At 40.5% G+C, this 24,977-nt stretch overlaps 3 long non-coding RNA genes across 4 annotated transcripts in view; 1 reads left to right on the top strand and 2 right to left on the bottom strand.

Moving 5' to 3' along the window:
- Positions 1-10,463, bottom strand: part of LOC110257771 (uncharacterized) — a 50,869-nt gene extending 40,406 nt beyond the window's left edge. For both annotated transcript variants that reach the window (XR_014835347.1, XR_014835348.1), the window contains exon 1: positions 10,343-10,463. This is a non-coding gene — a long non-coding RNA (uncharacterized LOC110257771). The remainder of the gene's footprint in view (positions 1-10,342) is intronic.
- A 150-nt stretch (positions 10,464-10,613) lies between these two features.
- Positions 10,614-21,615, top strand: LOC146394572 (uncharacterized). The gene is made up of 2 exons (XR_014835344.1): positions 10,614-10,779; positions 16,572-21,615. It is a non-coding gene; the product is annotated as an uncharacterized LOC146394572 (long non-coding RNA).
- Positions 19,149-24,677, bottom strand: LOC102167122 (uncharacterized). The gene is made up of 3 exons (XR_309212.4): positions 24,550-24,677; positions 20,055-20,139; positions 19,149-19,437 (listed from the first exon to the last, which is right to left on the bottom strand). It is a non-coding gene; the product is annotated as an uncharacterized LOC102167122 (long non-coding RNA).
- Between the last annotated feature and the right edge of the window lie 300 nt (positions 24,678-24,977).

The following is a 24,977-nucleotide window of genomic DNA, read 5'->3' as shown; positions in this document are numbered from 1 at the left end:
TTTTTTTTTTAACGGCCACACCTGCAGCATATGGAAGTTCCCAGGTTAGGGGCTGAATTTGAGCTGCAGCTGCCAGCCTATGCCACAGCCATGGCAACACCAGATCCAAGCTGCATCTAGGACCTACACTGCAGCTGGTGGCAATACCAGATCCTTAACCCACCGAGCAAGGCCAGGGACTGAACCCTTATCTTCATGAAGACCAGTTGGATTCTTAACCCACTTGAGCCACAAGGGGGAACTCCTGAAGTAATTTTTTTAATGCAGCATTAGGAAATAATACAATTTCTTTGTCTCAAAGTCTGTGATCATAATTGCTATTGTATTTGCTAGCTTGTCAGATGGGGATCAAGTTTTCTAGATCTCCTTAAAGGTGGTGATGTGTTCTTTTTTCTAGCTTCATGTAAATACATAAGAATATGGGGATGCAGAGTTGGGACTCTAGAGTCAGGCAGGCATGAATTTAAGCACTGATTTGGCCACCTGTGTGACTTTGATCACGTTACTAAATCTAACTCAAATTTACCACAAGCATTAAAGGGAGCAAGTGCATTTCAAGTGCTTAGGATGGTGTACCACTTATAGTAAGAACTCAGTGTGATAGCTATTATGGTTAGTAACTATAAAGAGAAGCTTCTAAGGGCCTTGCCCTATGGGCAACAAACACTAGTCAGTTCTCCAAAGTAGCTGAAGTATGTTTTGTACCTTAAAGTGGGTAATTTGGTTTCCGTTAGAATTATCAAATACATTTATTGAGGTATAATTTGTTTACCATAAATTCACCCATTTAAAGTATACAATTCATGCTTTTTAGTAAATTCACTGAGTTAGCATCCAGTTTTGGAATATTTTCATCAACCCTAAAAGAAATCTTCTGCCCATTTGCGTCACTTCCCATTTCCACCTTCAGTCCCAGACACCCAATAATTTATTTTCTGTATCTATAGGTTTGCCTTTTCTAGACATTTCATCTAAATAGAACCATACATTTTGTGGCTTCTTATGTCTGGCTTCTTTCTCATAGCATGTTTCTAAGGTTCTTCCATGTCGTAGCATGTATCAGTACTTCATTTCTTTTTATTGTCAAATAAAATTCCATTGTTTGGATATACTGCATTTTGTTTATCCATTCGTACACTGATGGACACTTGGGTGGCTTCAACTTTTTGGCTTTCATGGATAAGGCTCTCTGAACATTGGTGTACAATTTTTTTTTTGGTGTGGGCATATGTTTTCATTTAGCTTGGGTAGATACAAAGGAGTGGAACATCTGGGTAATTCAGTAAAGGTATGTTTAACTTTTTAAGAAATTCCCAAGTGATTTTCCAAAGTGGCTGTACCATTTACATTCCCCCAACAATGTATGAGAGTTGTTATTTATCCATATCCTTGCAACATTTCTTATTGTCTGTCTTTTTGATTATAGCCATTCTAGCAGATATCAAATGGTATTTCATTGTGGTTTTAATTTGCATTTGCATTTTCCTAATGTGAGCATCTTTTCATGTGCTCATCGGCTATTTATATATTTTCTTTGGGGAAATATCTATTCAAATCATTTGTCAATTTTTAATTGTTGCTTGTCTTATTATTGTAAGAGTTCTTTGTATGTTCTATATACAGATCTTTTACTGGATATGCGATTTGCAAATATTTTCTCCCAGGCTATGGCTTGTCTTTTTATTTCCTTAATGGTTTCTTTTGAAGCACAAGTTTTAAATTTTGATGAACTCCAATTTAATAATTTTTTTCTCTTGTGGATCATGTTTTTAGGATTGTATCCAGGACATCTTTATAAAACTTAAGGGCCTAAAATTTTTTTCCTAAAGTTTTTACAGTTTTAGCTCTAGCATTTAGGTCTACAGTTCATCGTATTTATATATGTATGTATGTATGTGTGTGTTTTCAGGGCCGCTCCTGTAGCATTCGGAAGTTCCCAGGCTAAGGGTTGAGTCAGAGCTGCAGCTGCCAGCCTGTACCACAGGCACAGCAATGTGGGATCCGAGTCACATCTGCGACGTACACCACAGCTCACAGCAACAGGGATCTGAGCTGTATTTGTGACCTACACCATAGCTGATGGCAATGCCAGATCCTTAACCCACTGAGTGAGGTCAGGGATCAAACCTGCATCCTCATGGATACTAGTCAGGTTTGTTACTGCGGTGGGGACTCCTACAGTTCATTTTAAAATAATTTTTGTGTATAGCGTCAGGGTCTTAGTTCATCTTTTGGCCTGTAGATGTCAATATGTACCAGCACCATTCGTTGGAAAGCCTATCCTTTCTCAATTAATTTCTTTGGTACTTCTGTTGAAAATCAATTGATCATAAGTATAAGAGTTTATTTCTGGACTCTCAGTTCTGTTCCATTGATCTATATGTCTATCTTTAATGCAGTACCATACTGTTTTGATTGCTGTAGCTTCATAGTAAGCTCTTAAAATTTTAACATGAAAGTCTGCCAAATTTCTTTTAAAAATTGTTTTTTAGCTATTCTGAGGCTTGTTTTTCAGCTATTCTGAGGCTTGTTTTTCATATACATTTTAGGATACTTTTTATCAGTCACAGCGAGAGACATACATACATTGCTGGGATTTTAATGGGGACTGCAATGAATCTACTGATGAATATTGGGAGAACTACCACTTTAACAATATGGAGTCTTCCAATTCATGAACATAGACTGTCTCTCTACTTAGATTTTCTTTAATTTTCCTCAGCAATGTTTTATAATTTACAGTGTACTTGGTCTTGAAATCCTTCTGTTAAATCTGTTCCTAAATTTGTATTCTTTTTGGTGATATTATGAATGTACGTACTTGTTTTCTTAATGTCACTTTGGATCATTTATTCCTCAAATACATAACAATACAATTGATTTTCAAATACTGGAACTGCATCCTGCAACCTTGCTGAACTTGTTAATCAGATAATGTTTTGGGGATTCCTTAGGATTTTCTATTCATAGTATTAAGTCATCTGTGGAATTTTACTTCTTCCTTTCAACCTTAATGCTTTTGACTTCTTTTTCTTACGTCATTGCACTGGCCAGACCCCAAATGCAATGTTAAAGAGAAGTGGTGAGATGGACATCTTTTCTTTGTTCCCAATTTTAGGAGGAAATTATTAAGTCTTTCATCATGAACTATGATAGCTATAGAATTGTCATAGATGCCCTTTCTCAGCTTGAGGAAGTTAACTTCTATTTCGAGTTTGTTGAGAGGTTTTTTTTTTTTTATCATGAATGGGTATTGGGTTTTGCAAAATACCTGTTCTATATTTGTTCAGATGATCATGTAGTATTTTCCCTTTATTCTTTTAATATTGTTTATGTTAAATGTTTTTTGGCTTTAAACCAATCTTGCACTCTTGGTATAAATCCCACTTGGTTGTGGTACACAATCCTTTTTATGTTTAACTAGATTTGGTTTCCTAATATTTTCTTGAGGATTATAGTGAGAGATGTTGGTCTTTAATTTTCTTTTCTTGTGATGTCTTTGTCTCGTTTTGGTATCATGGTAATATTGCCTCATAGGAGTTGGGAATTATTCCCTCCTCCTGTATTTTCTGTAAGTTTGTGTAGGATTGACATTATTTCATTTTTAAATGTTTGATAGAATTTACCATTTAATCCATCTGGTCATGGGTTTTGCTTTGTAGGAAGATTTTATTTTTAAAAAAATTTTTATAATGATTTTTATTTTTTCCATTATAGCTGATTTACAGTGTTCTGTCAATTTTTTGCTGCACAGCAAGGTGACCCAGTCACACATACATGTATACATTCTTTTTTCTCACATTCTCATGCTTGTAGGAAGATTTTAAATGACTAATTCTATTTCTTTACTTGTTATAGGTCTATTCAGATGTTCTATATTTTTGAGTCAGTTCTGCTAATTTTTGTCTCTCCAGGTACGTGTATATTTTATCTAAACTGTCTGGCTTGTCATAAAGTTGATCATGGTGTTTCCTTATAATTCTTCTATTCTCTCTAAGGTCAGTAGTAATATCCTCTCTTATTCATCCTGATTTTGGTGTTCTGTGTCTTCTCTTTTTTTCTTGGTCAGTCTGGCTAAAGGTTTCTCAGTTTCGTTATCTTTTCAGAGAATTGACTTTGGTTTAATTGATTTTTCCTTACTGATTTTCTGTTTTGTATGTCATTGATTTCCATTCTATTTTTATTTTCTTCTTTCTTCTGGCCTTGTGTTTAATTAGCTCTTCTTTTGGGTGTGGGATTCATAACATGAGTGCTTACTATGTTGATTTGAGATCTTTTTCTTTTCTAACATAACCGTTTATGCACATAATCTCCTCTCTTAGAATTGCTTTAGCTGCATGCCATACATTTTTATATGGTGTGATTTCATTTTCATGTAGTTCAAATACACTTTCCCTTGAGGTATAGTTGTCATTATATGCAGATGACATGATAACTGTATATAGAAAACCCTAAGGACTCCACATAGAAACTACTAGAAGTGATAAACAAATTTAGCAAGGTGGCAGAATACAAAATTAACATATAGAAACAGGTTGCATTTCTTTACAGAAACAATGACATATCAAAAAGGGAATGTAAAAACAAATACCTTTTGAAATTGCACCAGAAAAAAAAACTTAGGAATAAACCTGACCAAGAAGTAGAAGACATATATGCTGAGAACTAGAAAACATATAAAGGAAACAGAAAATGATTCAAAGAAATAGAACCATATCCCATGCTCTTGGATTGGAAGAATTAATGTTGTTAAAATGGCCATACTACTTACAGCAATCTACAGATTTAATACGATCCCCATCAAATTACCTATGACATTTTTCACAGAACTAGCACAAATAATTCTAAAATTTATATGGAACCAAAGCAGTCCTGAGGAAAAAGAGCAAAGCAGGAGGCATAACGCTCCCAGACTTCAGACAATACTACAAAGCTACAGTAATTAAAACAGTGTGGTATTAGCACAAAAACAGACATATGGATCAATGGAAGAGAATAAAGAGCCTAGAAATAAAACCACACAGCTATGATCAATTAATCTTTGACCAAGGAGGCAAGAATATACAATGGGAAAAAGATAAGTCTCTTCAATAGGTGGTGTTGGGAAAGCTGGACAACCACATGTAAATCAATGAAGTTAGAACACACCTTCACACCATATACAAAATGGTTTAAAGACTTAAACATAACACCATAAACTTCCAGAAGAGAACTTAGGCAAAATATTCTCTGACATAAATCATATATATCAATGTTTTCTTAGGTCAGTCTCCTAAGGCAATATAAATAAAAGCAAAAATGAACAAATGAGACCTACTCATACTTATAAGCTTTTGCACAGCAGAAAATACATTCTTTTTCATTTATTAAAAGAACAAAAAGACAATCTGCAGAATGGGAGAAAATATTTGCAAATGATGTGACAGACAAGGGCTTAATCTCCAAAATACACAAACAGTTTATGCAATTCAATAACAAAAAAACCCCCAAACAACCCGGTTGAAAAATGGGCAGAAGAACTAAATAGACATTTCTCCAAATGAGACATACAGATGGCCAACAGGCACATGAAAAAATGCTCAACATTGTAATTATTAGAGAAATGCAAATCAAAATAAGATACCACCTCACACTAGTTAGAATCATCATTAGTAAGTCTACAAATAACAATGAGATACCACCTCACACTAGTTAGAATCATCATTAGTAAGTCTACAAATAACAAATGCTGGAGAGGGTGTGGAGAAAAGGGAATCTTTCTACACTGTTGGTAGGAACGTAAGTTGGTGCATCCACTATGGAAAAAAGCTTGGAGGTTCCTCAAAAAGCTAAAAATAGAGCTACCGTATGATCCAGCAATCCCACTCCTGGTTATATATGCAGACAAAACTATAATTTAAAAAGATACATGCACCCCTATGTTCATAGCAATATTATTCACAATAAGCAAGACATGGAAACAACCTAAATGTCCACCAACAGATGAATGGATAAAGAAGATGTGATATATACACACACACACACACACACACATATGTATATATAATGGAATACTACTCAGCCATAAAAAAGAATGAAATAATGCCATTTTCAGCAACATGGAGCTAGAGATTATCATACTAGGAGAAGTAAGTCAGAAAGATAAAGACAAATACCATATGATATCACTTATATGTGGAATATAAAAACACAGATGAACTTATCTATGAAACATAAACAGACTCACAGACAAAGAGAAGAGACTTGTGGTTGCCAAGCAGAGAGGGGGTGGTGGAAGGATGGACTGGGAGTTTGGGGTTAGCTGATGCAAACAATTATATATAGAATGGATAACAACATGATCCTACTGTATAGCACAAGGAACTATATTCAATATCCTGTGATAACTGAATCACTTTACTGTACAGCAGAAATTAACTCAACACTGTAAATCAACAAAAAATAAAATTCCAATAAAAAAGAAATTAAAAATCCAAAAGTCAAAAATACTTTCCCAGGAGTTCCCGTCGTGGCGCAGTGGTTAACGAATCCGACTAGGAACCATGAGGTTGCGGGTTCGGTCCCTGCCCTTGCTCAGTGGGTTAAGGATCCAGCGTTGCCGTGAGCTGTGGTGTAGGTTGCAGACGCGGCTCGGATCCCGCGTTGCTGTGGCTCTGGCATAGGCCGGTGGCTACAGCTCCGATTCAACCCCTAGCCTGGGAACCTCTATATGCCGCGGGAGCGGCCCAAGAAATAGCAACAACAACAACAACAATAACAACAACAAAAAACTTTCCCATGTAATTTCTTCTTTGACCCATGAGTAATTTAGAAAAGTGATATTTAAGTCCTAAATATTTGTGGATTTTTCAATTTTTTCTGTTTTCTATTTCTAATTAAATTCCATTGTGTTTCAGAGAACTTGTTTTAAATTATTTCAATCGTTTTCAATTTGTTGGTGCTAGTTTTATTGCTTAGAATATGGTTTATCCTGTAGAAAGTTCTATGTGTACTTGAAAAGAATGCATATGACGTTGTTTAGTGGAGTGTTCTATAGCTGCCAGGTCAAGTTGTTTGTATGTATAAGGCACAGCAAGTCTTAAATGTCCTTGCTGATCTTTTGTCTAATTGTCCTCTCAATTTGGGGGAGTCAAATATTGAATTCTCCAAATTTCCTGTTGAATTGTGTATTTCTTCATTTTTGTATCATGTGTGTATTGGCATAATTATGGCTCCCCAAAGATGTCCAAGTTATGATTCTTAGAATCCCTCAATATGCTATGTTATATGGCAAAAGAGAATTAAGGTTGCAGATGGAATTAAGATTGCTAATCAGCTGACCTTTAATAAGATCTGAAGTAGCTCTTAGTCTAAAATGAATCATTATTCCTTTCTGCCCACAAAACCACACAACCAATACCGAATTAGAAAACTGTGTGCTGCATTCATAGAATAAAGGAACGAGATCCAGTATCCCATTCATTATGTCAAGCAGCAACATATTTCGGCTTTTCTTCAGCCTTTTGTGCGACACTGAGAAAACGACCCGATATCACTGAGCTTCAATTTTGTATCTTTAAAATATTTTATACCTATTTTAAATACTGAGATCCTCAAAAAGATGCTAAGAAATGGAAAATAATCTAAAACTCACTTTGTGGAGTTCCCGTCGTGGCTCAGTGGTTAACGAATCCGACTGGGAACCATGAGGTTGTGGGTTTGATCCCTGGCCTTGCTCAGTGGGTTAAGGATCCAGCGTTGCTGTGAGCTGTGGTGTAGGTCGCAGACGCAGCTCAGATCTGGCGTGGCTGTGGCTGTCATGTAGGCCGGCGGCTACAGCTCCGATTGGACCCCTAGCCTGGGAACCTCCATATGTCGTGGGCACAGCCCTAAAAAAAGACAACCCCCCCCAAAAACAAACAAACAAAAAATTTCACTTTGTGCAGTGAGAGGAGTTTGAACACATTCCTGCCTGGGCACTGGGAGGCAGAAACTCTTTTTCTCAGAGGAAAGCTTGAGATTGCTTTATATCTCACAACAAATGACATTTGTGACCATTTCTAATTTTCCTTCACATTCTGTACCTTTAGCTCCGAGGAAGAACTGCCTCACTCAGGCATCTATAAACATTGTTTGCTGCCACAGTAAAGCACAAACTCCTCCCTGTCCCCTCTCTCTTCAGCATTTGAGTTGGAAAATTTATGATGATAACACCTCAGCTTTTTTTTCTGTGACTTTAATACTGAGCATGAGCCTCTCAGAGAATCCAACTACCATCTCCTTTTCTGATACCCCTCTGTGTGTTCTTAATTTGGATTTGCTACTGTCAGCCTACTCTCCAGAACCTTCTCCACCTCACCGCACCCCTGCTAACATACGCCCGCTGACACAATTTACACCCACATAGTGACTCCAACATAAAGTGTAGGGTGGTGAAGAAGCAGACATTTTGAGAACCAGAAATGCAGACATGAAGGCAATTTCCAGTTACATAAACTGCAGGGCCCAGTGCAAAAGAAAAACGTGGGGCCCTTTGCTCAAAAAGCAGGAACAACATGCCATTAATGGTACTAAACAGTACAAATTATTCCTTTCCTTCATGGTCTTTCCCTCAACCTGTCACGATGTTTTAAATTTGCTCTTGAACATGATTCTAAATAAAGAAAAATTAAACATTTGAATATTAGCATGAATTTTACCATTCATCTTTATATTTCCCAATACTACTTTTAAATGCAAATTTAAGAGTATTTATACCTGTATGCCGATTCACCAAAATCACACAATTAGTATTTGGTAGCTCATATGTGCAAACATATTTCATTCTTCCCAGGATCTCTGGAAGAGAATACTCCAGCTCTTTGCAATCCCCGATTAGACCATGAAGTTACACCGATGGGTTCAAAGGATGCTGAAAATTGCCTGAGGGCTTTGGCCTGGATGTCACCCAGGAGGAGGTCCTGTGACTTCCCTATACAGAGGTTGTAACTGGCAAGCCCTCCTGCCTCATTTATTTTTTTCTGGTGTTCTATTATATTCTAGTAACAGCTTTATTAAGATATAATTCACATACCATAAAATTTAGAGTATACAATAGTTTTCAGTATATTCACAAGGTCGTACAACCATCGCTACTAATTCCAGAATATTTGCCACCCCCCCCCCAAGAAACTCCATATTCATCAGCAGCAATTCCCCATTCCCTCCTCCCCCTGCCCAGGCCCTGGTAACCACTAAACTATTATCCCTCTTTATGAATCTGACTATTCTGGACATTTCATATAAATGCAGTCATATAATATGTGGCCTGTTATGTCTGGCTTCTTTAACTTAGCATAATGTTTTCAAGGGTCATTTATGTTATAGTACATTTTAGTACATTTTATGGCTGAATAATATTCCATCATACAGATACGCCACATATTGCTTATCCATTTATCATTTGGGTTGTTTCCACTTTTTTAAAAAAGAGCCCGATATTTTTTATTAGTATCTGATATGCCTCTAAAATAATTTCTGCATGTTTTAGGCTGCACACTATTTTGTCTTTTTAAAATGTCCATTTTTTGTATATTTTTAAAGTATATAATACACAGTGCAGTAAAACTGGCTTATATTTCATAAATAGATATACATATACTACAGATATATGCTGAATTTTTTTCCGCTATAGACATGGAGAAAAAATATTTGGAGATCACTGCTGTGAAGTAATGATTCTCAACTCTGGCTAGTACTGGAATCATCTTTTCAAAACTTTCAGAATGCTTGGGTTCCTTGTCAGACAGACAGGCACTGTTAGAATTTCCGGGAATGAAGCCCAAGGAGTCATTGTTTGAAAAGCTCCAATTTCTGGCTCTTTTCCCCTTTTCCCACACCTCAGCATCTGCAAGTTCCCAGTGCAGGGATTGAATCCGAGCCGCACCTGAGACCTACACCACATCTGTGGCAATGCCGGATCCTTAACCCACTTCACCAGGCCAGGATGGAGCAGGCAATGCCACAGAGACAAGCCAGATCACTAACGCACTGCCCCAGAGTAGGAACTCCTCCACAGGTGATTTTTTTTTTTTTTTTTTTGGTCTTTTTAGGGCTGCACCCGGAGCATATGGAAGTTCCCAGGCCAGGGGTTAAATCGGAGCTGTTGTTGCTGCCAGCCTACTACACCACAGCCACAGCAATGCGGGATCCGAGCCGCAACTGTAACCTACACCACAGCTCACGGCAACGCCAGATCCTTACCCCGCTGAGCGCGGCCAGGGATGAAACCTGCATCCTCATGGATATTAGTCGGGTTTACTACTGCTGAGTCATGTCGGGAACTGCGCTCCACAAGTGATTCTGATATAGAGCTGTGACCTACCTTCTAGAGTCCGTCTCCAGCAAGGGTCCTTCTGCGCCCCCCCTCCCCCGTGTTAGTTGAGCCAATAGAATGAGTTTTATTCCGAAGCAAAGGGGAACTTCTTTCTTCCACTCTCTCCCCCACAAGGCGAAGGTGGGGCTGCTTTATAAGGATCCCTTCAGTGGGGGGGCGGAGCTCCGTTGCTCACGCTGCCCACGCTCCTCACGCTGCCCACGCCACTGACGCTGCTCAGTTCCCTGGGCGGCATCTCTGCACAGAGCTGGCTGCCGCCATCTTGAGTTGCTGTGATGTGGGGGGACGGTGCCTCTGCATGTGACCCTGAAGCTGCAGTGCCAGGCCCAGCCATTTGGTACTGGAAACTCCGAAGGGTGTGAGGCGTTTGCATGTGGCATCCTATGAGCAAATGAAACTAGATGAAGCACAAAGGAAGAAATAAGGTTAGATTTTATTTTATTACCCAGATTCTATTTTTACTTCCTGGGAATTGTTAATGAGCTTTGCTGGGGGACTGAGCCATGCCTAGGGATCACTGTCTAAGGACAAGGGAAGAGTTTCTCAAAATATACTCCACTGCCAGACTACCTGTAGGCTGCATACTGTTTGATCACCTCTTTATATTATAGTGATTTAAAAATATACATATGTATATTTTTTAGGGCCGCACCCGTGGCCTATGGAGGTTGCCACGTTAGGGGTCGAATCAGAGCTGAAGCCACCGGCCTAGCCACAGACCCAGCAACACCAGATCGGAGCCATGCCTGCAACCTACACCGCAGCTCAGGGCAACACCAGATCCCTTAACCCACTGACCGAGGCCAGGGATGGAACCTGCATCCTCATGAATGCTAGTCAGATTCGTTTCGGCTGAGCCACAACTGGGAACTCCTAAAAAAAATGTTTTTTTTTAATAGAGAGGATACAAAGATAGTCTTTCCTTTAGTATGGATGCTTAAAATATTTTATTATTGATGGTTTAACAAAGTTTGTTTTCTGCTTTTTGGTTCTTAGGAAAATGCCACCATAAACATTCATGGACAAATTTGTGTGTATACATACATAAGTTTTTAGTTCTCTTGGGTGTATAACTAGGAGTAGAATTACTGGGTCATATTTAATTTTGTGTGGAACTGACAAATTGTTTTCCCTGTGGCTGTACCATTTTACATTCCCACCAGTAGTGTATGAGGGTTCCAGTTTCCTCCCATTCTTGTCAGCACTTGTTATTATCTATCTTTTTGATTATAACCATTCTGGTGAATGGGAAATGGTATCTCATTGTGGTTTTAGTTTTTATTTCTCTAATGACCAGTGATGTTGAGCATCTTTGCTTATGTTTTTGACCATTTGTGTATCTTCTTTGGATAAATATTTACTCAAACTTTTGCCCCAATTTTAATTGGATCATTTTTGTATTGTAACTTCTTTTGTTAAATTTATTCCTTTTTAGTTTTTTTTGATGCTATTCTAAATAGAATTGTTCTCTTCATTTTCAGATTGTGCATTGCTAGTGTATAGAAAAATAGATGATTTTGTATATTGATCTTATACCTTGTAACCTTGCTAAACTTGTTTATTCTTACAATTCTGGTGTCTAGTCCTATGATTTTCTTTCTTTCTTTTCTTTCTCCCTTCCCTTCCCTTCCCTCCCCATCCCTTCCCTCTGCCACACCTGTGGCATATGGAAGTTGCCTGGTCAGGGACTGAATCTGAGCTACATCTGCTGCCTACACCACAGCTGTGGCAATGCTGGATCCTTTAACCCAGTGTACTGTGAGATCAAACCTGCACCTCTGCAGTGACCCAAGCCACTGCAGTTGGATTCTTAAATCACTGCACCACACTGTAAACTCTTTTATTTTTCTTAAGATTTTCTCTATATTAAGACCATGTCATTTGTGAATAGAGATAGTTTTACCTCTTCCTTTATAATCTGTATTTTTTTTAATATCTTCTTCTTGCCTGATTGCCTTGGCTAAAACCTCCATTACAATCCCGAATATAAGCTGTGAGGATGGACATTCTTGTCTTGTTCCTGATCTTAGGAAGAACGCATTCAGTCTTTCACCATTAAGTATGATGTTAGCTGTGGGTTTTTGTAGATATCTTTCTTAGGTTGTATAAGATCTCCTTTATTCCTAGTTTCTTGAGTGTTTTTTTTAATCATAAAAGTGTGCTGATTTTGTTATCTTTTTTTTTGCATTAATTGAGATGATCATGTGGGTTTTGTTCTCTGTTCCATTTATATGGTTGATTTTTGTATGTTAGACTAACCCTGCATTCCTGTGATAAATGCCACTTTTTAATATGTTGCTGGATGATCCTTTTTATATGCTGCTAGATTTAATTTGCTATTTTAGAGGATTTTTGCATTTGTATTAATAGAATATATTGATCTGTAGCGTGTTTAGTTACTTTTCTGGATTCGTTCTATAAAATCTATATTATTTGTTGTGCATGGCCACTGAAGTCTGCCTAGTTAGCATAATGATCAGTTATTTACAGAACAGGGATTTTCCTAAATGTGTGAACTAGTAAGTCTCCCAGCATTTTCTGAGGGGCTCTGTACATGTGTTGGGGCATACTTTTAATGTTCCAGTAGGCAGTTTTGTACCTCTGTGCTAGCCTTCACTTCCTGCTTGTGCAAAGCCTCAAGATAAGCCAGAGGTAAGCATTTAGGGCCCTCTGAGAGCTTTCCTGGGCACAGGAACAACCCAGAACATTCAGGTGGCTTTCTAGATAGCTGAGAATATGTTAGAGCTTTTCAAATCACCCTATGGAAATCTCATTCCCCAGTTTTTTTCTTTTAAATTTTTTGGTCAGCCTCTTTTTGACCCCACCCTTTAATACCATCTCAGGCAGGTGTGATGTTAAACAATTGCCAATGATTTTTTTTAATGAATGCCCTGCAGGTAGGGCTTTTTGCACAGAGAAGGGTCTAAGCTCACCTACTCACAGGAGCACATCAACATCCCAAATATCTGCAGAACAACCATTGATGAAGAAAGATCGGAACCTACCAAAAAGGATCTTTTACCATTAAAGACATATTGAAGGAACCATAATGAGATGAGTAGAAGGGATGGACTCATAATATAATCAAATTGGAGAATAATTACATTGCAGAGGTTCTCCCAAAGGAGTGAGAGGTCTGAGCCTTACCTTGGGCTCCCCAGCCTGGGGTCCTGCTCTGGAAAAATGAGAGCCCAGAACATTTGGCTTAGGAGGCCAATGGCGCTTACTTTCAGTTGTCCCAATGGGCTGGGGGAAATAAAGACTTCACTCTTAAAGGGTGCATACAAAATCTTATGCACTGGGACTCAGGGATGCAGCAGTATATTCAAAGAAGCCTGGGTCACACCTACCTGCTGATCTTGGAGAGTGTCCCAGAGAGTCAGGAAGCAACTGCAGCTCACCTTGGGAACATAGACACTGATGGCAGCAATTCTGGGGAGTTCCTTTTATTGTGTGGAAACTACTGCTGCAAGCACCATTGTGAAAATCCTCTCTCTAGCTCATTAATGCCAAAACCTGGCCCTACCTAATTGCCTTAGGTGCCAGTACTGGGATGCTTCCAGCCCAGTAACTGAGTGGGGACATAGCCCTACCCACCAGCAGACAAGCTACCTTAAGACCCCCTGATCCCACATCCACTTCTGGGGCCCTGCCCACCAGAGGGACCAGGACCCAACTCCATCCACCAGTGGGCAGGTACCCAGAATCCCTGGGCCCTGGCCCTGCCCTCCAGGGAGCCTACTCTAGCCTTTGGCCAGTCTCACCCACAAGGGGGCAGATACCAGACTCAAGAAAACCACAATCCCACAGCCCAGAGGACCAGCCTGCCTATCAGCAGACCAGATCATGCCCTGGGACCAGCTGAGTCCTGGCCCTGCCCACTACTAGGCCAGCACAGGCTTCAGGACACCCCAGACCTCATACCCAGCCATGTCAGGAACTGCCTCTTCTCCCCCCAGCAATTGGACACCAGCTCTCAGACCCCTGTGTCCTACAGCCAGACTCTAGGACTTGACTCTGCCCACCAGTAGGCCAGATCCTTTTTGGTAGGTTCCGATCTTTCTTCATCAGTGGTGCTAGATCCTAGGCCCAGGATCTAGCTTCACCCACCACTGGGCAGAGAACAGCCCCAGAGCCTTCTGGACCCTGACTCTGCCCACCAGTGAGCCAGCACAATCTCTGGGGTTCTGTAGTCTGCTGCCTGGTAACCTGGTCCTGCTAACCAGTGGCTGGCAGCCTCCATACAAAGCAGGGCCCAGCAACCAACCAGACCTGGGGCCAACTGAGCCTACCAGACTGCCCACGTCGTTAGCCTACCAAAATAGAAGCACCCATACAGCCTGCATAGGGGGAACCCCCTATAGCTTGGGTGGTAAGAGGGGAGTGTGCTGCTGGGATACATAGGAGATCTCCTAAAAAAGATCACTTATCTAACATCAGGAAATGTAACCAACCTACCAGATACAAAAATAAAAATAGCAACTTGGGCAAAATGAAGCATCGGGGCAACATGTTCCGGACAAGGGAATAAGATAAAGCCACAGCAGATCTAAGTGAAGTAAAGATAGACAGTCTATCCAAGAAGCAGTTGTGATAGACTACATCAAACCAAAAAGCTTTTGCACAGAGATGGAACCTATCTGCAAAATGAAAAGGCTGCCTACTGAATGGGAGAAGATATTTGCAAATGATATTTCTGATAAGGGGTAAATAAAATATACAAAGAACTCATGCAACTCAACATCATACGGAAAAAACAACCAAATTTAAAAATGGGCAGAGGAGCTGAATAGACATTTTTTTTTTTTTTACAGCAAAGACATATAGATGGCCATCAGGCACATAAGATGCTCAGTATCATTAATCATCAGGGAAATGCAAATCAAAACCACAGTGAGATATCACCTCACACCTGTCAGAATAGCTGTCATCAAAAAGTCAACAAATCACAAGTGTTGGCATGAATGTGGAGAAAAGGGAACCCTTGTGCTCTGTTGGTGGGAATGTAAATTAGTCCAGCCAATATGGAAAACAGTATGCATATTCCTCAAAAAATTAAAAATGGAACTACCATATGATCCAGCAATTTCACTCCTAGATATTTATCCAAAGAAAAGAAAAACACTAATTAGAAAAGATATATGCATCCATATTTTCATTTCAGCATTATTTACAATAGCCAAGATATGGAAGCAACCTAAGTGCTCATCAATAGATGAATATTAAAGAAGATGTGACATATATACACATACAATGGAATATTGCCCAGCCATAAAAAAGAATGAAACCTTGCCATTTGCAACAACGTTGATGGACCTGGAGGTTATTATGCTGAGTGAAATAAGTCAGACAGAGAAAGACAAATACTGTACGATTTTGTATGTGGAATCTAAAAAAGAAAACAAGAAACATAGCAAAACAGAAACCGAGTTATAGACACAGCGAACAAACAGGTGGTTGCCAGAGAGGAGGGGCGTGAGGGGAGGAAGGAAATAGGTGAGGGAGATTAAGAGGCATAAACTTTTAGTGCAGAATAAATGAGTCACCAGTATGAAATGTACAGCATGAGGATTATAGCAATAACGATGTGACAACTTTGTATGGTTACATTATAACTAGACTTATTGTGATCATTTTGAAATATATAGAAATGTTGAATCACTGTGTTGTGTAACAGGCACTAACATGGTGTTGTAAGTAGCAAACAAACTCATAGAAAAAGAGCTCTGATAGGTGGTTACTAGAGATGGGCTGTTGGGGATAGGGGAATTGGATGAAGGCAGTCAAAAGGTACTGATTCCTAGTTGTAAGATAAATAAGTACTAGGGATATAATATACAACTTGATAAATATAATTAACACTGTTCAATGATATATATAAAGAGAATAAATCCTAAGAGTTTTCATTGCAAGGACAAATATTTTTTTCTATCTTTTATTTCGTATCTCCATGAGATGATGGATGTTTGCTAAACTTATTGTGATAATCATTTCATTATGTATGTAACTTAAATCATTAATTATACTGTACATCTAAAGTTTATACAATGTTGTGTATCAATTTTCTCTCTATAAAACTGGAAGAAAAAACCCTATATTTTAGTCAGCCGTTTGTTTCTATTGAAGTTGGAGATTAGCTAAATATATTTTTCTATATACTGCCCATTAATATCTTTTTTTTTTTTTTGCCTTTTTGCCTTTTTGCCTTTTTTTCTAGGGCAACACGGGATTGGAGCTGAGTCGGCAGCCTATACCACAGCTCACGGCAATGCCAATCCTTAACCCACTGAACAAGGTCAGGGATCGAACCCACAACCTTGTGGTTCCTAGTTGGATTCGTTAACCACTGAGCCACGACGGGAACTCCCCTGCCCGTTAATATCTTTTAACCATTTTCTTACTTAGGTTTTGGTGTTTTTCAATTTTATACATATTTACAGATGTAAATTAATGTGCATAGGGAAATTTGGAATAGAGTGTGATTAAGAGGACAATTCATATTGTGGAAAATAATAGACTGTATAATGAATGGTGCCGTGAAAGATGGTTCTTTCTTTGGGAGACAAAGGAGTTAGGTCTTTATCTTATACTCTTCATAGAAATAATTCCCAGATGAAGAGTGAACTATAAAAACAAAACTATAAAAGAGTTAGATAAGAAAATATTTTTCACGTTTGAAATGGAGAAGGGTTTTTAAGACACAAAATCAATTCTCTGAATTTACCAAAGTAAAAGATCAAAACATGTATCTACATGAACGTTCAGACCTCCTTTGTAGCAAAGACATATAGGCAAGCGCAAAAAAACTAGTGATGGATCGAGAAGAAACATTTGCACCACTAGAAAAAGGCAAATTATTAGGATCCAGATTACAAAAAGTACCCTGCCAAATGATAAGAAAAGAGAAGCCACCCAGTAGAAATTGAAACAGTTGACACAAATAAAACGATGATCAACCACATTAACACCTCCAATTAAGAAACCATAGCTCTACTGCCTTCCTGTTGCTTGCGTGAAAAGTTCAAATTTCATGTATCATTCCCTGATTTCACTGCTGTATTTTTCTGGCCTCATTCCGGGCCCTCTGTCCCCACCCCCAGACGTCACACTTCAGCCATGAGGACCTTCTCCGGACTCCAAGCACAAACTTGGCTGTTTCTAATCTACCTGCCACGATCCTGTTTGGCATGCCACCTTGTTGGCCTGCTGAACGCTTACTCATACCTCAAGACAATTATCATCTCATCTATGAAACCTTTCCTGCCCCTCCCCTGTGCTCTTTGTGGAAGCCATTGCAACGTCTTCATCATTTTTGTACTCCTAATGTGTGTATATCTATCCATCCTAATGCAAAAAGAATGTACAGTCAGTGCTTATGAAATTGAACCTAGCAATATCCTTTCTTAGAGATTACGCTAGTGAGATGTAGAAAGATTATCCTGATGGCTAGATAGAATTAAAGTTAGATTAAAACCCATTTTCTCTTGAATCCTAGACTTTTAAACTTTCTTATGAGTCTTAAATTTTTTTTTTATTTTTTATTTTTTGGTCTTTCTGCTATTTCCTTTAAACTTTCTTATGAGTCTTAAATTTTTTTTAATTTTTTGGTCTTTTTGCTATTTCTTTGGGCCGCTCCCGCGGCATATGGGGTCAAATCGGAGCTGTAGCCACTGGCCTACGCCAGAGCCACAGCAACGTGGGATCCGAGCCGCGTCTGCAACCTACACCACAGCTCACGGCAACGCCGGATCGTTAACCCACTGAGCAAGGGCAGGGACCGAACCCGCAACCTCATGGTTCCTAGTCGGATTCATTAACCACTGCGCCACGACGGGAACTCCTTAACTTTATTTTTAAAATTCAATTTTCAGTATAAAACCTCCTCTTCATAGAAAAGCATACAAAGTAAAAATTAAAAAGCACCATTAACTGACCTCTCATCCACATATCTAGGAGAACCAGAAGAGTACATGCCACCAAAGGTAAGAAAGTACAATTTTAGAACATGGGCAGTAGGCAGCTGTATCAGATGCCTCCAAATTCAGTACAAATGGGGACACAAATAGTATCCTCCTTTTGGCAAAAAGTCCCTGGTGACTTTTCCCAGGACGGTTTCAGTGGAATGAAGGAGGAAAGTGCAGTAGGATAGAGATAATGAAGGAAGAAGAAGTGGAGACAGTGATGGGGACTATTCTTTAGGATAACATCCTCTGTTCTGTGATTCTCAAACCATTGGGACCAAAGATCAGGCCTGGCTGTTCTGGGTTTTGCAGTGCTAACCTACAGGATGTCAAGTGAAGGCAGAGACATTTTTGTCTTGGTCATGCTAAATCCACACGACCTTCTTAGCACAGTACCTGGCATATAGTATGTGCTCAGAAAGTATTGTTGAGTATGGAGCACGGTAGGCATTGAGGAAGGTTAGTAGATCGAGGTCAATGTAATTGACATAATTTGGGGAGACTCTGGGTCATAATGATGCCCCAGCGGCCAGGTCTGGTCTCTCTCTGCCATGTTTCCTATGTGAGACTTTGTCTCTCACCTTGACCATGGGGAGGGGAAGGAGGAGTGAATAATCCATGGATGAGCACATGATTCAGTTTTCGCACCATGACCTTCTTTCTTAATCTTGGTTAGAGAAGATTCCCCTTTTCTCTCCAGATCTGGGGCCATCACTGTTTGAGTCCAGAACTGCCAGAGGCCATGTTCCTTGGCATAGAAATAAAGTCCACTGAGAGTGTTGCTGAAACTCAGCCTCTGTCCACTAGTGCCAAGTAGAAACGTGGAGATAGAGTTTGGGGTGAAGGAGAAAAAAATAGCTTTTATTGCTTTTCCAGGCAAAGGAGGCCACAGCAAGCTAATGCCTTAAAGACCATGCCCTCTCTTGAAGAATGATTGTGGGGAGTTTTATAGTCAAAAGGAGAAAAACAGGGTTTCAGATAAGAATCAGGGTTGGGGCAAACATGCATTCTTCTTTCTTTCTGGGAATCTTAGTCATCGAAGCAGGCATCAGGAGATCTCAGCATGATCCTGGTGGTGGTCTTCTAGGTTATGGCATCTTGACTTTTCCTGGAATAATAATACTTGCAAAAAAGAGCATATTGATCAGAGATTAGAACCACCTAGGAAGGTTCCTAAAAAACCTCATGTGCTTGTAATCTTTAACCGTCAAGCAATTGTGCTCAGGGTGCCTAATCTTTAGCTTACAGGTGATCGTGTTTAGGGTACAATCACATGAGGGAGAAGCACAAGGGAGGGCTCCAAGCTATTTCAGTTTTGAAGTATTCATTTCGAAAAGAAGCATGAGGAATATAACTTTTCTTGTAGGTGTGTAAGATGCCTACATCATTACGTGTATCCCTTGAGGGGGAATCAGGACCCTGCCCCAAGGGTGCATTATTATTTCTTGACCGTTCCAACCTTGTCTCTGCATCCTTTCCCTTCCCCAATCAGCAACTATCTGAACTTAACCCCTTGGAACTCAGGGAAGGCCGTGGAGGCTGAATGAGGCCCATTTCCTAAAAACAGGAAATGGGGGCACAGAAATCCTTTTTGTGCCCAGGAGCCCCACAGGGCCTTGCTCGGCTTCAGTAGCAGGAGCGAAATGCCAAAATGTTGAATAAGCAGAGGGCAGGTCCTAAGGAGTTTGAGCTCCTGGAACTGTTTGTCCCTGAAGCCAGCTCACCCATGGTTCGGTTACCTGAGTCATTAAGTACTCCCTCTCCCCTGCTCCATTTCCCTTGAGCTCATTTGAGTTGGGTTTCTGGCACCTGCTTCTGAAAAAGCTGTGGAGAGACAAGGCTATGGTTAGAAGTCCAGTCTTATTTTTTTGTTCTTCCATCAGGTTCTTACCCAGGAGACCATATACAGGTTCCCTGTGCTTTAGAGCAGGACCCCATTGCCCATCCGTTTCAAATGTAACACTCTGCATCCACCAACCCAAACTTCCCATCAGTCCCCTGGTCTCCACCTTTCCCCCTGGGAAACACAAGACTGTCCTCCATGTCCATGATCTGTTTCTGTTTTGTAGATAGATCATTTGTGCCATATTTTAGACTCCACATGTAAGTGATACCACATGGTATCTGTCTTTCTCTTTCTGACTTACTTCACTCAGTATGAGAGTCTCTAGTTCCTCCCATGTTGCTGCAAATGGCATTATTTGTCCTTTTTTATGGCTGAGTAGTATTCCACTGCACATATATACGACATCTTCTTAATCCATTCATCTGCCGATGGACATTTAAGTTGTTTCCATGTCTTGTCTATTGTGAATAGTGCTGCGATGAACATAGGGGTGCATGTATCTTTTTGAATGAAAGTTTTGTCCGCATATATGCCTAGGAGTGGGTAGAAGCCCAGTCTTTTCCACCAGAGTCCACATGTACTTCTCATACCTGGTACTAGTGACAGACCAAGATGATGCCTTGCCTTCAGAAGGACAGCTGCAAACCAGAGTTGCCTGTTTTTGTAAATATTTTATTGGAATACTACCTTGTCCACTCATTTACATTTTGTCTATGGCTACGTTTTTTGCTAAAATGGTAGAGGGGAGTGGTTGTGACTGAGACTCTATGGCAAAAGCTTGAGCTATTTACTGTTTGGCCCTTTACAGAAAAAATTTGCTGACTCCTGATTTAGAAGATAAGGGTGGAGGGAGTGGTACTGGATGCTGCAGATGCCTCACCCCGTTTCCTGTTCCCTGCCCATATCCCAGCTGTGGTGACTGTCGGCTGATATCTTATAGGATACCTTCTTCTCCAGAGAAAATTGCTCAGTCATCTCCATGCCCTTCTGCCTACTGCAGTCCTTGGCCAGTAATTGATACAGGGGTATGTTAGTGCCCCAGAGCCTTCCCTGTGCCATCAGACTGAAGCTATACTCCCGCTTAGATCATGTCCTGCTAGTTACATCCCCACCACCAACCACAGCCTTGAGTCCTCCCTCAATACATCACTTCAACAGGAATTTCTATGTCAGTCACTGCTTCTAGGAACCGTAACAAAGGAAGGAGGCAAAGCATCTTTTGCAGGTATGGCCTAGGCTTGGAAGCACACTTCATGGAGACTGCTTATGACCTCTCTGGTGTTCCTAGATTCGTGAGCTGGATCAGGGGCATTAACCCACGCATCTGTTCTAATGCTCTTTTTTTTTTTTTTTTTTTTTTTTTTTTTTTTTTTTTGCTCCTGTATTCCCCTGCATGTCAAAAGTCCCTTCTTGACCCAAGGTACTTCCAAATTAAATATACAAAGAAAAAAAAATTGCCTTTCTGGCATTGAAACCAGAATGAATGTAAAGAGAACAGGTATGGGGTTAGGGCTGCATCTGTGGCTTTTGGAAAAGGCCTGATATTTTGACCGAAGTCATTGATCAACCAGGGCATTAGACCTCTCAGGTTCTATCTTTCCTTCTTCCCTTTGACTCCTCCCATGCTTAGGCAAAACTTCAAGACTTTGAACTTCTTAATGATCAGAGATTCCGATCCTGTGAATGGTGGATTCTGCCATTTCTGGGAGAACACATTGCTGAGCAAAGAAATGTATGATTAAAGCTAAGTTTATCAGCCTTTCACTTATTCATAGCTTGGTGTTACTCACTTTTTAATTCACTGAGGCTGGCCCAAAGTAGCTGCTTAATGCTTGCTTGCCCATGAGTCAGCCTGTGCCCATTTCTGGGTAGGGAAACACAAGACTGTGTGAGCATCTCAAGTTTGTAGCCTCTGGGAAGAGGGAAGAGATCAGACCAGCTCATTTCCTCATAGACACAGGTGTTCCTCAGCTCTGAAGTTGGCCGCTGGCTTGTATGTGAATTCCATGTTCAGGAGTGGCCAATGCCTCAGGGTAGGACAGAGGTGTGGCTGGGCAGAGTTCAGGAATGTATTGTTCCAGAAAATTTGTCCAAACAGTTTTTCTGCCTCCCTTTCCCTGGCTGGCTATAGTTTCAGTCATAGGAAATCTGCCCATGAGGGATTTGCTTTAGCTGCTACTGTAGTGGTCTAGGGACTCTTGCTGTATTTCAGAGGGCCAGTTGCCAAGGGTCTGTGCAAAGCACAGACTCAAATTCAGGTCTCATAAAGCAGTTAAAGGAGTAATGTCCTGAGTGGGTCATGTCACTAAAAGAACCCAGGTTATTACTTCCTACTGGAAATAATTAAAACAGACCCCAGTTTTTCTTGCTTAGATTTTTGCCTCCATTTTGCGTCCCATTTTCTTTCTCGCTCTTTCTCCTTTTCTGTTTCCCACTCCCCTGAACCTTAACTGGCGCTAGACAGCTTACAGACCACCATCAAGGCTTGCAAAGCACCCTCAGAAGAACAATTGTCCGTTGCCAAAATGAGATTGCACTGTTGACCTGAGAAAGAGGCATAAAAACCACCCTATCCTAAGCTTTCCAACAGCAGATTTTGCAGCCGTTACAGATAAATAACACAGCAACCTTGGACAAGACCCAAGTCCCATACCCTTCTCTTTTCCAGTCTATAAACAACTCAAATCTGGAGCTCAGAGAGTTACCTAGTTTTGAGACTGCCTGGCACACATCAGGTCAATGAAGCCTTCAGCCTCTATTTGGGTCACTTAGCTATTTTTATCTTGACAGTTTATTGCCGTGGCTTGGATAGAGTCTAGGTGAACCCTGGATCCTGCTGAGGTTTCAGAGAAGGATGGAATGTGCTGAGGAACCCTTACTCTCTCCCTTCTTGGTGACAGTTGGGTTCAGAGAAGAGTCCTCCTCTAAGCTTGTGCTTCATTCAATTTTACCCTGTTGCATGTAGGTTTCAGGATTGGAGTCTTTGAAAGGGTTAACATAATTGTCTGACAAGTTGCTGCATTGCTTTTCCTTTTGACTTTGGGGATTCTCTGGGCAAGCAGAGCATTAGATGATAGTCCTAAGGCCATGCTCCCTTCTTTTATCTAGGATCTCTTTGACCGTGGGAAACATAGTCTGCCCAACCCCCATGCACCCACGCCAGGCATTTGTTCTGCCCTTATGATCCTAATTGTTAAATTTCTAAGTGGTAGGACTTTAGGAAGAACTATTGAACTCCAGTGGCCCCTTGGAGGCTCTTGGGACAAATCAAAACATGTGTATTTGCATGGTATTTAGACCAAATGAAAACAAGTCATTTAAAATGGATGTTTTTCTTCAATACGTAAGAGGAAAGCCTCTGGAAAAAGGAGCAAGTCAAGCCGACTCCAATCTAGGGAAGTTGGCTCTTGAACATCCTTGGCCTTCTCCCTCCAGAAAGACTGCCTGCGTTCTGTCTAGCTGTTTCTGCCTCCTGTAACCTCACTCCTCTTTGGCCTCCCTCCTTTCCTGATCCTTCTGCCTCCCTCTTCCTCCTGCCCTTCCTCAGCTCTCTCACCTTTAGACCCAGACCTTCACCTGCTCCCCCTCAAGAAGGTCCTGACCCAAATCCAATACCTCAGTTACACTTTACCTTCAAACCCTGGTCCTGGGCTGACTGTCAAAGATTTCCCAAATCCTCAAAAGGATAGAGAGAAATGTACTGTAATTTGGGAGAACTGGAAGGGCTTATGCTCCTAAGTTTCCCCATCTATATTAGTTAACACACATTTAAGTAAGACCAAGGGGTGACAGAACCTGATTTGACAAGGCCAAGTGATCACCATAAATGAGGATTTAGCTAATTCTCCTAGAAATAACACCTCCTCCAGATAGACCAAAACCCTAGATATTGGAGAAAGTCTTTAAAAAGTAATTCCTGAAGTTTTTACCACCTCTCAGTGATTGGGGTGGGATGGGTCGTCAAGGGTGGGATGGGTTTGTCTCCAACTTTAGGAACTGACTGATACCACCCTTTCACACATGATCACCATCTTTTTTTTTTTTAATTATTATGAATGGCCTTATGCCTAAAATATTAGATGTGGTTCAGAAGCCTAAAATAGGCTGGCAGATCATATCTATCCATGAATTACAGCACTTAGCATTTTGTGGATAATATGAAAAAAAAAAGAGGAAACCTTATACTGCAATTTATGGCATTACAGCTTCAACAGCTTGAGGGAAACAAAGGGCCTTCCACAAACATAACACAGTTTCCTGTCTGTCTCCTTGGATCCTTAACTTCTCGCCATGTTTTTCTCCTCAGTCCTTCCACCTTCCTCCCCTGTTTCCCAGGCTCTCATGAAGGGAACTTTTGGCTCAATGAGAAATCACTATTAAGGGCTCACCTGAAAGACTTTTTCTTGATCTCCCAAACTGGGATGACTCCGAACATCATCTTAGGGTGGCTTCCCTTAACTACCCCGCACTCTCGGCTCCCCAGCTTGCTTTCTCCTTAGAATCACCTCAGTTTTCTGATTTACCTTCCTAAGTGTCTCATGTCCTCTGGGCTTCGTCACCTACAAATGGGAGGAAAAAGAAGATGATAGAAGCCTTGTGAGATCCCACAATGCTTCTTCCTAAGTTGTCCCAGTATCTCCTAAAACCCAAAGCACCAGAGGGACTACAACACCCGGTGGGAGACTTGCTTATTCCTTACGTCGGTCCCTGTGGCGCTCCTGTCCTCCTCTTTACACACGGCTGAAGGGCTATAAGCCATATAGTGTGATCATGTTCTCCTGGCTTTATACCTCCATTTCCAGCATCGTAGTAATAG

Source organism: Sus scrofa, chromosome X (assembly GCF_054392235.1).
Source record: "Sus scrofa isolate SSC_HxYL_T2T_F1_AM1 chromosome X, Sscrofa_HxYL_maternal_Yorkshire_Landrace_v2.0, whole genome shotgun sequence".
NCBI classification, from domain to species: Eukaryota; Metazoa; Chordata; class Mammalia; order Artiodactyla; family Suidae; genus Sus; species Sus scrofa.
This window is presented reverse-complemented; position numbering and strand designations above follow the sequence as displayed.